The sequence below is a fragment of the Lissotriton vulgaris genome, chromosome 6 (genome assembly GCF_964263255.1).
Source record: "Lissotriton vulgaris chromosome 6, aLisVul1.2, whole genome shotgun sequence".
NCBI lineage: Eukaryota > Metazoa > Chordata > Amphibia > Caudata > Salamandridae > Lissotriton > Lissotriton vulgaris.
The window spans coordinates 867,711,547-867,729,843 of NC_141694.1; positions in this window are offsets into that span (position 1 = coordinate 867,711,547).

The following is an 18,297-nucleotide window of genomic DNA, read 5'->3' on the forward strand; positions in this document are numbered from 1 at the left end:
CTAGGTTGGCTCATTCCTGAATCCTGCTGAGCGTGAGATACTGTCAAACTTTTGACTCACGTTAGGATAAATAGAACTCATGCTTTTCCCCCTTAGGTTTCTAATGAGTTAATTAGGGAAATAGAATTTAGGGAATGAGGCTCTTTCTGTTAAAATACTTCTCATGCTGATTTTTCTTGGAGTGACAGTCTAATGTGCCTATACTTGATTAATAAAAAAAAAAGCTTGATATTGCTAATAAAGATTATTTGCTTAAAATGCTCTTATTTAGAAAATAAAATTAATAAAATAGATTTTTAAATGACAAGCTGGTCTTGTTTTCTGAGTCTAGTTACCATCAGTTTATTCATCGCCTAGGTGGCTTAATTAAATGTTTACATTATATTTTTATAAATATGTTAGTGATAAACTGCAGTTGTATATAACATGTAAATAGTTTCTGAATAGATCAGATAAATTAGGCCACATGATTCAGTAGCCCAATATTTGTCTCGGTAAATTATTGGCCTATGATTAATGGTGAGTATTGAGGTATTGGGGTAGTGTGGCCGAGACAGATTTTCCACAGGGCTGCTGGATCAAGGTCATAACATCAAGAGCTGAGACTGCTAATAAGGTGAGACTATTCTATTACTTCATGGATGCTGTGCAGTGTGAACCTTCAAGTACAGTGAGCCACTACTTTTTATTTCATGGAAGCTGCACAGTGTACGAAAGGCAAGATGTGATTTCACTATCACTGGTTGACAGAATAGTAACAAGTGTGAGGATCTGTCTGTTGCCACACAGCAGCAATGTTTTACCTGTTCTTTGTGACGAAGAGAGGTGAGAATAAATCTGTATTTGATTATTGGACTTTTCTGAGACCTAATAAAAGCACACAAACAGATTTTCATGGACTTTTAATCAACACTACAAGCTACAAGGAAGATGCCTATACTATGTGCACAGTTTTTATTATGTATCCTGTCTGATGTTCGAATTTCTTGGACTTTCAACCATTTGTTTTGTTGAGACAAATGTGAGAAAGTCTGCCTGTGTATCTGCTGCTGGATATGGACATTTTTGGCTGAGACAAAATGTTTTATTTTGATTAAATTTACCGGTTTTAGTCCACTCTCTGCTATGGACAGTTAAACAGTCACTTAGGTTGTTCAAAGTGTGCACAAGTTGTTAGACAAATACACGAGCCGCCTAATGAGCGCTAAGCTTATCAACGTTCGTATGGAGGAGCAGCAGGGACTTTCCTGACGTGATGTCGAACAGCATTCCCCATTGTTCTTCTTTGACGTCTTCAAGTGCTGCTGCTTTGTGACGCTTTGGTGCATGGATGTGCAAGGAGCCATCCTGTGCAGCGTCAATCCCGTGTCACCATATTTGGGTTTGTGGCTTTATTTGGATTCACCTGTCACTGATCGTGTGCGTAGGAAAAATGTGTGGCCTGTCACTAGCACAAGTAGTTTGAATGTCTCTTCTGCTGTGAGTTTCCTGAAGTGCATTTTTCCTGCTAGGTGGTTCCCATTCCTTTAAGATGAAGTCAACGCATAACAGGGTGAAAGGCACTGTACAAACGATCATCTACCTGGTAATGGAAGTTTGTTGCGGGTCACACTTTATTATTGCACTACTAGTGGGAATGTTTTTTTGCATATATATGTATTAACTTTTCATGTGTTTTTATGCCACAGTTTAGATTAATTTTGCCTACATTGGGTGGCCTATAACTATCACATTATTTTACCTCTGCATAGGGGTTTGCTAATGGTAGAGCATTTACCCTTACATGATGATGGGCTCTAGGGGGTTGTGTTGGATAGTATTTTTGTATGAAGTGTTTACGACATTGTGCCCTTACATGTGGGTGGGCGCTAAGGATAGTGTTCCCTTTTGAAACTGTTGCAAGGAGATTTTTTCCTTGCGTGCGCAAGACACCTTGTGCCGCACATTATTTGTTGATGCAGGGGTGGGTTCCTTGTGTGCGTAAGACACCTTGTGCCACATGTTATTTTCCCTGTGTTTTGTTTGTGCAAGGTTTAGACCTTGTATGCCTCTCAATATGGAGTGCATACAGGTTTTTACGGTTGTCCCTTGTAGATGGTGGGGCAGGACCTTAGGTTTTTTGTCCCTCTAGTCCACATGACTTGATTCTCCTCACAGAGAGCACATACGGTTGTCCCTTGGTTATGTTGGGGGCAGGATATTGGGTTTTAGTCCCTTTATTCCACATGACATTTTGATCTTTATTTATTTCCCGTATTTGAGGAGGGGGATAGGTACTGTATTCTGTATCCATCTTTCCTTCTTGTTGCCTTCTTGTTCTGGGTTACTTTTTTTCTCGTGGTGCGGTGTTCCCATCATCCATGGGTCTGGGCTTTTGACTCTGTTTTAAATTCTTAATTTCCTCTTCATGATGCGGGTGTTGTTCCCTTCATCTTTGGTTTATGGACTATTTACGTATGATGTACTTTTATGTTTATAGTTTATTGCATGTTTATATTTTTATGCATTTGTTCAGTCTTCTTTTCATTATGGAATAGGTATGTTGTATTCTTATGTCATGGTATTTCTCCTATGTTACCCTATCCCTAGCTGCTCAGCCTTTGTGTGTGTTCTGAGTGGAATGTTGGTGTGTGGGCTATATGTAGAATGCCTAGGTGACTAGATGAGGAGTGACAGTTGGTAAGAGGGGCTGAGCAGTTAGCAGTCTGCTCCTGGTGGGGCTGTTGATTACCACATAAGACTGCCTTACAAGATTTATACTGCTGTTTATGATAATCTACAAGTTATCTGTGGACCTGGGAATAAACCTACTTGGTTTACATCATACCAGCATGGCGTGATTACTACAAAATGTAAAGGCGCTATTAAGTTGGCAGGTTTGACTACCCTTACAATGTCATAAATCAGTGCCGGGATACCCTACTGGGTGATAGTGTGATTTATAAATCTGCATAACATAACATTTATTAAGAAGAAGGTAAATGATATCCAAATGTGTCCAGGATTTTATTTATTAAAAGAGTTGCACATAGTACTCTTACTTCTTTAATTCATTAATAGTCCTACTAACCAGAGAGAGCCCTGACAAAGTGAGTGTGAAAGGTAATGACATGTAGAAACAGGTACTGTGATGTGAGTGAGTTATAGTGCTATACATATACATTCTATGCATTAAAGCAGTCTCACATAATCCCATTTGACACACTGCTAATGGGAAGACACACACCCTACTCTACTTCTCCTTTAAATTAAATATGTGCTTTTTTATAAAAATCACTGCAAAAACCATGTTTTTTAAATCCGAAAAACAACACAGCATTTGTCTGTTTTGGGATTAGATAGCTGAATATACACTGATCAACACTAATTTCAAAAGGTTTGGAAAACTCAAAGAGAAAATTACTGAAATCCAAAGACAGTACCCCTTTGCGATGGACCACTGAAATGAATATGCTGCAGCTGAGAATGAAGTGGGAGAAGCCACAAAGTCAATCCGGCAAGCAATGCACTTCAGGAAGAAAGGTGAACAGATTGGTCATGGTCTCCTCTTGGTTCTCAGAGCAGTTTGTACAAAATGTGGGCAAAATGTTTCTAAGCCCTCAGATTTGGACTTCAACCTTCTGGGCACCTTTAGATCCAGAGCCATGGGTCAAGGACTGATAGGATACCTCTTGGGGCGGGGGGGTGTCAGGATTAACTCTAGATGCAGGGTCAAAATGGTGGAAGCATTTTGTGTCCCTGTGGCTCTGAACAGAAGGCTAGGAAACTAGTCTTTGGAGTCACTCTTGTAGTCCTTGGTTCAGGTGAAAACGGCATCAACACACACCCAACATATCAATCCTTTCTATCCACTTTCTGTTTCACTGAATCCAAATGTCCCACAGACTACTCACTTCACAAACAACACATGCTACATTTGTATGTAGCACAGACCAAATATCTGATATGAAATAGTCTTTACATCTAGAACAGATTACCTAGAACACATTATCTCCTTTCAATGTAAAAAATAAAACAAACTGACCTTATCCACATTTCAAGTAAGACAACAGCTACCCTTTTATCTATGCTCACTGCTGAAGAGCATAAACCCATTCTTTGATGTCCTTCCTCTCTACACACTAATTCCTGTCAGGTTAAAAAACCCAAACACATTGGAATTCATCAACATCCAGTGCAGATTTTAACTGAATTTACATTTACATAACCATATAAAAGGATGTTTTACTTACCCCATTAAACATAATCAGTGCTTGATTACAAAATACAACAGTCTCCCACATCAGCATTACCCAAAATAGCATACAAATTCAATAGTGCAAAAGGTAGTGTTGTTCACATACAAACTCCACTAGCCCTAGTCCTCAAAATTTTGAAATCCTCCAAATCCAGACCATTCACTTGCAATAAAATGCAACTTCCTTTTTAGAAGAGATCCTTTGTAGCATGGTCCACATGGTGAAGCACAATATGACATTATGCAGTGCTTTTTATTAAGGCCTGAAGGGACATTACCAAATTGCTGGCCCTGGACCTCCACATTACTTTCATTTAAATCCCATTTGAAGGGCCACAGGTTAGATAGGGGACACCGCCCCACAGCTTATCATGGTTGGGGTCGTTTGCCTCTGGTATCGAAGCCAAGCACACCATTTCTGCACTTGATACTCAGGGTAGTTAGGGCAAGCTTTCAAAGGTTTCATAGAGAGGAAGTATGGGGGGAGACTCAGAGTTCAAGTAGTCAAACAACAGGCACAATAATTCAATGTGCAGTCCAGTGCGTGTGTTTTAGTTCAATAAAAAGGTATTTTAATTTTGCACCAAAACAAAATACTACATAATTGGATGGGGGTACATACTACAAGTTTAACAATTTCACCTCAGGCTCCAGTTATTCACCACACACTCTAGCATTCCTTTCTTCCAACTTTACAGCATCCCTCTGCAATTCAGTCTAAGGCAAGTCAAAGCACATGTGCAAGTTCACTAAGCATTCGCCACATCGACAACTTATAGGTCACTTGGAACAGCTCTTAAACTCACACTGATAGAGATAACGTATTATGGCTTGATCATGTTTGTGCATTTTAGGTCAGGCCTGCTATGATGACACAGGTTGGTGGGGACAGGGTGTTGTGCTCACTGGGCTTGTAGCTTCGGAGTTTTCTTCAGAATCACTCAACCGCAGGAGTAGCCTTCTCCACACGCAGGCTGTTTAGGAAATCAGTGCATATTACACAAGACAAGAGTAACTCAAAGGTCAATGCAAACTGGGTATGAAAGTAAAATTTACACATGTGTTCACATGGTACTCATATATGCAGTTTACAGTAAGACAGTAAAATAACTGTCAAGATTAAATCAAGAGAAATCCATCATGTTAAAGTTATCTTCAAACATTTATTTCAAATTTATTGTGCATTGTAAAATAAAAATATATAAATATAATTAAAGAATCAGTGTGAAGTGCATGTTTACCCCAAGTGACATACAATAACCAAGAAAAATGTAAACCAGTGCGTGTGGTACAAGTATATTAGTTTTAGCAAACAACCATAAACAATATTTCTGTCAGAAAATGCCGAAACACAGAAGTGAATCAGCGTGGTTTGCTAATGGTAACTTGACAAGTGCAAGCGACTTTTGGCATTATCTGTCACGATTTTCATTTGCTAGGAGTGCACCCAACATGATTTCTCCAACGCGGGCGGTTGCAGGAGGTCACAACCATTCAGGTCAGAAAGTGGCAGCAAAATGTACTCGAGAAGCTGCACCCTCTGGCAAGCTGCATGATGCAGTTCACACTCATTTTTTAGTGTGGAGTTCCCTGTGCTAGATCACAGCGTGACATACCTACTTCCACCCCTCGTGGAATTCCATGGAATCTCACAGATTTTTTTTTAACTCCGTGAAATTCCATGAAGTGAAACTTCGCCGGTTCCACCCAGGCCTATATAAAACAGTTAATAATGTGAACTAAGAAAGCCTTCAGTGGTAATCTTGCTGGCCCTAGAAGATATGTAGACATTCAATTTCCTGAACACTTAACTACCACACGTAATGATGAACTCTTCCTCCTGTACAACAAACTAAATAATGACAAATGCATTATAATACTTGCTACAGCAGTAACTGTATTAACACTTAGCAAATGTCAAAATATTGATGATGGACAGACACTCAAAAGGTGCCCTAAACCATTCACTCAGATGCACACCATGCATGGTGAATATCAAAACACTAATATATGCAACATATATGCCTTGCTACCTAGTAAACGAAATAAAACTTGGTATGAACTACTAAGCCAAATTAAAGCTAAAATAAACAAATACTAACCCATAAAATAATATTTAACTCTGAATAAGTCCTGATACAAACAATACTTAAATGGTGCCAACACAAGGTTGTTACTACCATTTAATTAAAGAATTTGTCGAAATCTCCAACAATCTACACTAAGTGTAGAACATGCAATAAACAATCAGTTTGCATTTGAAATAAAAAAACACTATTTGCACTACGATATGTCCCTGTAAGAGAGGTAACAATCACTACAACTTACATCTAGTAAGCGTATTTTACAAACAAAATTAACACAAACTTAGGGCATGATTACGAGTTTGGTGGTCCTACCACTGTACCACCGTGTTGGCGGTCCAGAGAAGACCATTGCGGCAGCAGTCTCCTGCTGGTTGTATTACAATGTTCCTGCTGGCCCTTCAGCTGTAGTTCTGATGGCAGTGTGTATTTTTTGCAGATATGTGGATGCTGGGGTGCATATTTTTGACTGCAGTATACACATATGCATGACTCACGTGAAGAAATATCTACTAACTATACATTCCCAATTCTGGAGTCTGAACCATATGTGCCCGGTCCAGTCAAGGGTAAACACTGCCAAATGGACTTACCTGGATTTCAGCACCAAATGGGTTGTGTTTTGGCCCGGAGTGGTTGCTCTGACCGCAGTGTATATTTTTTTCCTATATGTTGATGCTATTGTGTATATTTTTGATTGTAATGTACACATATGCATGACGCGTGAAAAAAATACCTGTTACCAGTATAGTGCCATTGCAGGAGTCTGGACCATATGTGCCCATTCCAGTCAATGGGTAAGTACTGCAAAATGGACTTACCTGGATTTTGGTGTCAAGAGCTTCGTTTTCTTCAGGTCAAGATGGAGACCTCGATGAAGGGATCCACATGGGTGACAAGGGAAGAAAAGGAAATGCGTGAGTATGCACCCCAAATATTTTGTTTCCACTGACTCCTAGCAGGCGATTCCACCGCCATGGTTGGCTTGTCGGAAAGCCAACACATAATTTGGATGGTGGTGAAACTTCTCTGTACTTCCCTATGACAGAGGTGGTCCACAAATGGCTTTAGGTGTCGACGGTGCTCAGGTGGTCTTTCATTCTCATAACCGACAACATCGTAAAATGGCAGGCGTCCCGCCTATAATAAGGGTGGTGAATTCGACACTGAAGTAGCAGCAGTGGTGGGACTGCCACACTTGTAATTAGGCTCTAAATCTCTTAATGGACTACATTGAAGGCACGTGGGTTGGCATACTGCATCATTCTGGACACAGACACCAACTCAAATTCCACAAAGCATTGTGGAATGTGTACGAAAACGCCATTGCTCAAGAAGATAAAACCAACAGTGCAGTAGAAGTATGCTACAATGGCTTCCAAGACAAGTTAGTGTGAACCTCACCTACACTCTATCAATCAATCAGGGTTTTATATAGTGTGCTACTCACCAGTGAGGGTCTCAAGGTGCTGGGGGGGGGGCAGCTCCGGTTCAGTTGAAGAGACAGGTCTTGAGGTCCTTCCTGGACATGTGCATGGTCGGGGAGCATCTGATGTTCACTGGGAGCTCGTTCCAGGCCTTGGCTGTGATGTGGGAGAAGGCTCTCACACCTGTCACACCTCTGCCAGGGCGAGGTCGGTGGATCGAAGGTTCCTCTTGGGTGCATGGAAGGATAATCTCTCGTTGAGGTATTTGGGTCGATGTTGTTGAGTGATTTGTAGGCGTGGGTGAGGAGTTTGAAGGTGACCCTCTTCTCGATGGGGAGCCAGTGGAGGTCGTGTAGGTGTTGGGTCATGTGTTTGTGACATGGTGTCCCGAGGATGAGTCTGGCTGTGGTGTTCTGAATAGTTTGGAGTTTGTGTAGAAGGGTTCTGTTGATACCAGGATATAGGGCATTGCCGTAGTCCAGTCTGCTGGTTATGAGTGTGTGGGTGACGGTTCTTCTGCAGCCGGGGGGATCCATTTGAAAATCTGGAGGAGGATGCGTGGGCAGTTGGAACTAGTGGAGACGACGGCGTTGATCTGGTGATTAATGGAGAGGAAGGAGTTAAGGATGATGCTGAGGTTTTGTGCATGGTCTGTGGCAGTGGGCGGGCACCCAAGAGCATTGGGCCACCAGGTATTCTCCCAGGCAGAGGTGCAGGGTGGGAGGATGAGAACCATGGTCTTTTCAGAGTTGAGCTTCAAACATCTGTCTTTCATCCAGGCTGCCACATTCCTCATTCCTTCCTGGAAACAGAGTCTGGTTTCTTCAGGCTTCTTCGTGAGTGAGAAGATGAGCTGGGTGTCTTTGGCTTAGTATACATACTGAGCTGATGCTGTCTGACGATGGCGGCGAGAGGGGCCTTGTAGATGTTAAAGAGCGTGGGCCTGAGTGATGATCATTGGGGTACTCCTCAGTTGATACTGGTGAGTTCGGAGAGGAAGTAGAGAGTCTGATCCTCTGGGTTCAGCCGGAAGGGAAGGATTGTATCCAGTCGAGGGCGGTTCCTTGTATCCCCTCGTCGTGAAGTCTGGCTGCGAGTGTGCTATGGGAAACGGTGTTGAAGGCTGCAAAGAGGTCCTGAAGGATGAGGGCCACAGTGTTTCCCTGGTCTAGTAGCATGCGGATGTCGTCAGTTGCGGCGAGGAGGGCGGTCTATGTGATGTGGTTGCTATGGAATCCAGACTGGGAGACATCCAGGATGGAGTTCTCTTTGATGAAGGCATCAGTTGGGCATTTATGAGTCTCTCTGTGACTTTGGTTGCAAAGGAGAGGAGAGAGATAGGCAGTAGTTTTTCAGGTCCATTGGGTTGGCCTTTGGTTTCTTGAGGAGGGGTTTATTCTCCAGCCTTCCAATCGTCTGGGAATATGCCGGACCTGAAGCCCTTCAAAAAGAACAAAACAAGCAACAACTAAGAATTGAGCAACCAGTAATCCATATGAAACCTAAAATAAGTAAACAAACCAGTCAAATGTATGATATGCTGCAATGTAAATTTAGAAACATTGTAAGCAACAAAGGAGTACAGTACTTAGCAAAGTACCGGTTATAAAAAATATAAAAGAAATGTTAAAATTTTCAAATTAAATCTTTTTATGTTTGAAAAATGTATGTGTTTAAAAATTTTAAACATATTCAGTAAATAAAAAAGAAACAACTAAATACAGAAAAATATAAAACTCTGTAATTTACTGTCCTTTAAAAAAAAACTCAATTCTAATGATGGATCTGAAAAATGGCATACTTAAAATTGTATATCTAATACTCACATTTTAATATAAGATATTAGATTTAACATGTTATACACTAAACTATTTATATCAACTACTCTCACTGCGATTGAAACAATTTTAGATATTATCTTGTATAGTAAAGAGATCATCATCATATTTACTTTTTTTAGGTTTGAATAAAAACCATAAAAGGTACAGCATAAAACATTTAAAATTGGGATGTAATAAAATGTGCAAAGTCATTGTGAGATAATATTTGTAGGTAATGCTTCATTGTGTGCGAAATTTCGGTCCAACAATACAAGTCTCATCATATATTTTTAAGAGCCATAATATTATAGTAAAAAAAGATAAAAGAAGTTTGGAAGAAACATCCCAATGCTAAAATGATTTACAAAGAAGGCTAGCGAAGTTCTAGTTAAAAGGGTATAAAACCAATCATAGACACAATTGAGACAGTACATCAAGTATGCTTGCTATTTTAAAAAGCATTCAACCTAATGTACCATATTGCCTACAGGTGTCTAGCGATTGAATACACCACATAGTCTCTGGTGTCAGTTTTACATAGTCTCTGGTTTTGGTTTTCCATATTCTTAGAGCTGTATAGTGGTCCCTAAACCAGAGAAGTTTATAATGGGGAATAATCAGGCCCTAAGTGCCAGATTTAGATGTTGGCGGAAGGGTTGCTCATCACAGTGGTGATAGGTATAAATTCTGCAGAGATGTAAATCCCATAGGGTATATCAGAATTTATATTTCTGCAGATGGTATATCCATCACTGTTGTGATGGAGTAGCCTGTCCACCAACATCTAAATCAGGCCCTAAGTTTGGATCCTTGGCATTAACGTGGATAAACTTAGGCTGCAGAGTATATTCTAGTTTCATCTTTTAGCCGGGCCACTAAAATGTTGGAAAACCAGGTTCACATGCAGTTCAATCACTCAGGGCAGATGTGCACGCCCATAAGCCATGGTGAGGCTATTTACATCCCAACAACTCACCTAAGAGATACATTTGTCTCAAGTAATTTGATTCACAGTTTGTCATCTATAAAAATCATTATCTTGTGTGGAGGGTCCTAAGAATGTCTATAATTCATTGAGTTCCCGACCCAGCCTTTGTTCTCTGACTCTTGAGTCGTGAATCTAGGTGAATAATTAATGGTGTATCTCTCTTTTAAGGGTGCAGCAGTAGTGACAGTGTAACTAATGTTACATGATCAATTATTTATATTTTAACGTATAGATGCAGTGAGCCTATTTCAAGGTTCTCCCGACTTAGGTCAGATAGTGGACCTGAGTCCCAAACAATATAGTAATGGCCCAGGATCCCAAACTGTGCTCAAGAGGGGAAAACTAGGACTAGACACCTGGTCTACTAAATCCAAGGTTGGAAATGTATCCATTGAATCACTTCGCCACTGTAGATATTGTTGAAATGTTCAATGTATATCCAACAGACTATGACACTAAATGCAGATGAGACTTTATAATAGTAAGCCTGTCTCAATGTGTAACAGAACAAAACAAGATAAAGAGATGTTAACTACATGCTAAACGGTTGAGCAACTAGCTCATTGATAGCAGCTTTGGATTTCACACTAGAATGTAACTATGTGCCAATTCTGGTCCCAGGCTACAGGTTCGGTGGAACTTCCTCGTCGGACATCAACTCCAGGCCATTTACTGCAGTCTCTGGATGCAACTTCTCCAAACTTTTACTATCTGTCATGAGAATATTAAAATTGCCAAGACTTCCACCTTGCTATTTTTCTCAGGCATTTTGGAAAAAAGTATCACATGTTTTAGCTCTCTCTTCTTTATGGAACAATTATGTTTATTGATAGAGGTCCTTAGCATCAATATCACAGCTTTTTCCTACAACCAGCGTCTGGCAGTGTATGTCATGCAAACTAGGAATACACAGTGGTGTGCCCACAACACAGAGGTCTGAAGCAATACCTGAACCACATGAAAAATTGAGACAAAACAGATCTAAAACAAAGCCACAAAATCAATAAGATAAGTTGAACTGTCTTCCGGTCTCTCCTCCCTTCCATTCCCTCTGCACCAGTCACAAGTACCCATTCTCATCTGGCCATCAGTTGGGCCCCTTTAGTACCCCGAGAAGCGGCTAGGTGTGCTGGGGAGGACCCTGCCAGTGCCAATTCCGCTTGTTGTGGGGGGAGCAAGTGTAGAATCTGAAGATATTTGGGACATGTCACTTCCCTGAATTCTAGCCAGAGAAGAGGAATAAAGGGGACCTATTGCTCAGAGTAAACAGCAACGTTATTCTCCTCTTCTGAAGATAGGCATTCCATTGCCAAGGAAGACCAGAACCTGTAAAGTCAGAAGTAATGATTCAGGGCATTCCTTGAACTCCAGAGCGCAAGTATAGTATGCAGCGTTCAATGCCAGGGCCATCTGACATCCCAACAGTGAGCGGAGCGGGAAAGTCAGGGGATTTGCCAATCCAAGTATATTATACGCAGGGAAGCGTGGAAGAGTAGTGTTAAACACAAAATCAATATCTGCTACCAGAATCTGGCCAGTTTGGAGCAGTGCCATAGAAGATGCAATAGAGAGCCTGTCTGCCCGCAACCCCTCCAGCACTTCTCTGAGTGCCCATTGTTCCACCTGTGTATGAGCGCTGGGGTAAAGTACTGATAGGATGAAATTGTTTAAGCTGCCTCCATACCAGTCATGTTGTGTGTGGTGTGGTGTGCTACATAAAGAATGTCAGCCCATTCCTTGGCAGAAAGCGAGCGCCCCAGCTCCTCCTCCCAAGGCATTTGCCCTCTGATTTTGTCAATTATATCCACCCCGGCAAGCATAGTATAAAAAGTTGCTTGTCATCCTCTTTGCGAACCAGTCATTTCTCGAACACAGTGAGCAGACGGGAGGCCGCTGCCCTACAGACTGGGGAGGTCACCCAATGCCTCAGCTGCAAGTAATGGAATGCATCAGTGGTGGGTAGCAAGTAGTCCTGCTGAAGCTGTTCAAAAGGGATGATCCCTAAGTGCAACCCCCAGGTGCTGAATTTTCGACGGTGCCAGGCCTCTCACCAAATGTGTTCGCTGGTACTGCCTGGTCCATATGGACCAGTACTTTTCAGAAAGGAGCCTAAGCCATTCCACCAAGTATCTGAGATGCATGGTTTGGTAATACCGACTGATAAAGGGGAGTCCCAAGCCACCCTCTCCCTTTGGGCACATTAGTTGGCTGACTGGAAGACGTGGCCTCTTCCCACCCCTTACAAATTTGTTAATTGCGAGTTGTAGTGAGAGCAGCACTGTAGGAAGGGGACGAGGTGGATCATTGGTCCTTCTTGAAGCTCATGGAAGACATGGCGTAGATTGCCAACCAGTCCGCCCATTACTGTTGCTGCAGGGCACTTGCCGCACTGACTTTAGTACTTGCCACAGCTGTGAGAGCACTCTTGATTAAAGAGGTTCATACCCGGCCGTGCACTCCAAGGGGACCACAGAAACCTTTCTTGTATGATATGGTCAGTTTGCTGGCCTCGTGTTGGTTAGTCATAGGCACTTGGCGCTATTCCCAGTGCATCCGACAATTCCTCTGGCCTCAACACCACAGTAAGACTCTCTTCTTAACGCTCAGCAGTGGTAGAACATACCAGCCTTATGGTTGCCAACCTGGCCAGAGACAGGCCGCTCTCTCTCCAGGCTCTGCTCTTTCTCCTGGGGTCAGTTCACACCCGCTGCAGCAGCTGGAGCCCTTTCCCAAGCTCCTCGGGGCTTGGGCTATCCCAGGTATTCCTATGAATAGGCGCCTCTTGTGTGAGATAGGCCCATTTTCAGCTATGGGATTCTACGTTGAGTGCCCACTCCTATGTCAAGGCCCCACCACCATGGGGGATCTCCTGCTCAGCTATACCAGGTGGTTATCAGCCTTGGGCTGTACATCCTGTTTTCTCAGACCCCTGTTCTGTGGCCCCACTCCTCGGCCTCACTGCTGCTCTTCAACTGTGCAGCCTTTCCGGGGCCCCAGTCGGCTCTGCCGCCTTGTTCAACACTGCAGCTCAGCTCTGCCATTTTTTCTCCATCAGGTTGCCCAACACCGAGAGCTTCTGACTGAGGACTCACCAGTCACAGCCCTGGTGCAGGATCTTAATGGACAGGAGGAGGAAGTCCTAAGTTTCAACATCCCCCCACCCGCTGTTGCACTGAAGTATTATCAGCTGGCCCCACCTGCACTGAAAGTCTGGGGAAAGGCTGAGAACAGACCCCTCTCCATCACTGGTGGTTGCTGGGTCTTGATGGGTGCTCGGGCTGTCTGCGACACTTCGTCCACTCCCTTGTCCCCGCTGACTCTCTTGCCTCCTGCTACACAGCCTTGCTGCTGGCAGCTGTCTCCCCTGTATGCCGCTGCAGTCAGCCAGCCACGAGGTCCGTAGGCCTCCGTTTTGGGACTCGCAACTAGGCTTCTTCGCCTGTCTCCGAGGACACAACGTCAAGGGGAAGTATCCCTTTTTAATCTGGGATGATTCCTCTGTGCAATGGGGCCTGGAGGGCGACGTTACCAGCTGCAAATGTGTGGCAGATTTGGAGAGACACAGAGGCACTGCTCACCCGACCGTCATCTTGGCCACACCCCAGCTCTCTCTTCTTTAAAGCTCCCTCTTGAGTTTTCAAAAAGTGTGCCTGTGTTGCTAAACCACCTGGCTGAAGTCCGGAAAGAGAAGAATCTTAACACAATCCAACATCAATGGCCCTCCACCCTTTCCACCTGCAGAATCGCATTCCTATCTCAATATTTGTATAATGTCATCATTATAGCTTTGCATGGACGACCTGGATGTTGGTTTTGGTGCAAGTGGTGTGCTTTCCAATTCTGGTGATCCAAACAAAAGAGGTGATAGCGGGACAGGTGTTGAGGCTCGCTCTGGTGTTGAGGCTTCCTGGGTTGTGTTGTTGACTACTTGTACAGCGCTATGACCTGTGCTTTGTTTCTCTTTTTCTCTTCTGTTAGTTGCTGGTGCCCTCTCCTCCCTTGCTGGTGCTGTACTGCGTGAGGATTCTCCTGTGGAAACATATGGACATAGGGTCAATGGTGTTGTTCACCTGTGTGTAGTTATTAAATAAATTGTGTACACACCTTTGCCCATTGTACATTGTGTGTTTGGAGATGTGTGTGGCATGCCTTGCTGAGTCTTGTGGGGTATGCATTGCATGTATGCTATCATGACTACGTCTACCATGATGCATTGCTGGCCCCATGTATGAGCTGTTCTGCAGTGTAATGATTTTACACAGTGGGGTACGGGTTCAGGGTAATGGTTGAGGATTAGGGTCCATGCATCTTACCTTGTTTCTTATTTGCTCTTGCAGTACTGTCCAGGTCTCCAAACCCATGAATGCATTCAGGCTCCAGGGTTGATTCTACAAGCTCCTCCATCTCAGTCAGTTTTGGTGCTTTGCCCCTGCCACCTCCTGTCACACCAGCATCCTTTTTTTGGGCAGCAATCTTCTTTTTTGTAATGATGCGCAGGTCATACCATCGTTTTTTGATGTTGTCGATCTCCCTGTGCGTCACACCAATGGCATTGACTTTGCCCTGTATGCCAAGCCATATGTTTCTCTTCACAGACTCTGCAACATGCAGAGACTGTTTTCCAAAAATGTGGTTGTAGTGACTCACAATTTCTTCTACAACCACCTGCAGACTCCATTCTGTTGAACAGCTTGGCTCTGGGTAGTCAGCTCCTCTCACCTCAGCTTTGGTTTTTTTTCAGTTGCTGTGCACCTGCATGGGTGTGGCCACTCCCTGAGACTGAGGTGGGTGCTTCATTCTGATTGGTTGGATGCTCTGGGCCTTGGTTGTGGGGTGTGTAGGGTGTCCCTGATTGGTTGGCAAGGTCACATGTCGATTTTCAAACTGCCGATTCGGTTTTTAGCGAATCGGTATTTACCGATCCGGAATGTGCAGATTCGGTAAATCCCATTCATTCCTATGGACCAGTTGGTCCATAGGAATGAATGTGATTTACCGATTCGTGATTTACCGAATCGGTAAATACCGATTCGGTAAATACCGATTGGATATTCCGAATGATACCGAATCAGTAAAATTTACCGATTTTTTTGCTACATCACGTTTTCCGATTCTTGATTACCGATTCGGTATGAGTCGGTATTTAAGAGTCGGAAATAAAGATTTACCTACATCTGGCCCTTAGTGAGCAACAAAATCTAAAAAGAAATGGACAACATCCGTAGTAGGTAAAGAGTCTTATTTTAGAATATGAAATTAGCAGAATTTTAAAATCACTGTGGTGTGAACAAATGCCTCATTTTGTCAGCAAATTAGAGCACAGTAAGCGTAAATGTAATATTGCCTTAGCACGTAAACAATTTCCAACTACATGAATAGCTATTCTACCCCTTCTATGTAATATTATTCAGAGATAATAGAACAAACTAAATACATGACGGTGAGAAGTTGGCCTGGTATATGATGTCCATTATTTAAAGTGGGCACCTTGCACCAGTCCAAACAACAATTATAGTGATTTAAGAGGTCAACGATAACCTTAGTAATCTATTCAGTGGTAGCTGTGGAGAGCAGCCTCAAGGCTGAGTCTTGGAGGAATGTTAAACAGCTCGTTTTACCAGAATGCAACCTTAATGTATTGGTTAGATGAAAGGAGAACCACACAGTAGTTATAAAAATATGTATTTATTATTATAACACACCTTAAATACTTCACAGTTTCAACTACACGCAGCTAAACCAAAAGCACACAATACTGTAGCACAGAAACAAACGAAGTAGCCCTAATACACTGTGGGCTCCAGGGGCAGACCAAACCATATACTAAAATAGTGTTATAAAAACCACGACTCGAGTCAGGACCGTGTATAGAGGTTGTAGAACCACTAAGACTCCAAGGAACCACCCAAGGGGAGTAAGCAGGGACCCCACGGAGGATGGGTGCAGTCTAAGGACACGACTGTGTGCTACATGCAATTCAATGGGAGAGTTGCGGTTGCAGTTTTAGTGTTTAAGGACCTTTCCCAGTGGATTACAAAGAAACCCTTTGGAACATAGAGGTTGGGGAGTGTAGTTAATTACTCCAAAAATATGTTGATGAAGTTAAATAAAGTTGTAGATTTATTCAGAATAAAAGAGCACATCCATGTACTTCAGCTGGCAGCATACAACTGAATCACAACGAGTACATCATAGAACATAGAACAAAGCAATTCGAATAGATACATATTACTTAAAGGGATACTACATGAACATAGAACAAAGCAACTCCAGCAATTCAAATAGATACATAGTACTTAAAGGGATATTACAGGGAGCCACCCCACCCTTGGATACCAAAGTACCAGAGTTACCTATCCCAGGGAAGGCGGGTGCATGGGGTCGAAATGGCATCGGAAACCACTGTTGTACTCAATGGGAATAGTCAAAGAAATGCCACTGCTGGAAAGAAGAAGAATGTCTGGTGGAACCCAAAGGTGTATTCTTGATGAAAGGTACCTGGGTGAGGAAGCAGGAACCCCATGGAGGATAGGTGCAGTGTCAGAATACGGCTGCGTGCTACGTACAATTAAATGGGAGAGTCTCAACTGCAATTTTAGTGTTTATGGATCCTTCCCAGTGGATTACGACCAAACCTTTTGGAACATAGAATGTTGGAGAGCCACTCCACCAATGGATACTGAAGTACCATTGTTACCTATCCCAGGGAACCCGGATGCATACGGTCAAAGTGGAATCGGAAACCGCCGTCGTTCTCAATGGGAGTCGTCAAAGAAATGATACTACTGGAAAGAAGAGGAATGCCTGGTGGAACCCAAAGGTGGATTCTTGAAGGAAGGAACCTGAAAGCAAAGGGGACAGAGTCTGGGTCACTCAGGAGTGACCAGGGGCTCGGTAGATGAGTGCCCACCGATGTCAGGTGCTTCAGGTGGGAAGATGGAGAACCTGACTCTGCAGCCACGGGGACCAGGAGATGTCGAGGACAACCAGGAGCCATATGCAAGCTGTCCCACAAAGGATGTCCAGTGCTGAGGGGTCGGGCGGGAAAACCAACAAGTCTTTGCAGCGGCAACCCACAAAGAAGGACAAAGAAGGTCATGGTCTCGCCCAGCAAGGACCAGGGGGCTCACCATAGCAAGGGGAGTCAGGGCAGGCCTAGATCAACCAGGGGAGCTCAATAAAATCAGTGCTGTCCCTCAAATGGACCCACAGGCCAAAGGCACATGAGTCACGAGGGAACTTCAAGCTGTTTCATAAAGTCATAGCATGCAGGGCGCAGAGTGCAAGGAGGCAAAAGTCCTTTGTATGAAATGTGCGCAGAGGTTGGGGCGATCAATAGCCACTTTGTTGGAGCACCGCAAAAAGCATATGCAAATGCAAAAGTATGTGGTGCATAGGGGTTCGGGTTATGCAGTCCCCACAAGGGATACTTGCCTCAAACTCGGTTAGTAGGCAGCTAGACCTCAACAATTGTAGAAATCCTCCTCCTGTGTTTCTGCAACCTTCAGAGTCTGCAGAAACTCAGGATCAGCAGCCCAGGCAGTTGCATTATGGTGCCTGTGAATGTAGGGGTGTTACTCTTTCTCCCCAAGGGAGGAGATACTTCAGATGTTCTTGATGGCCCACAGATCCTGTACAGAGCCTGTATGGTGCACAGGCACAGACGATGCATTGGACGGTGATGAATTCGGGCCCAGTCGAAGTCCAAAGATGTCCAGAGTGTCCAGACGGTCGATGTTCA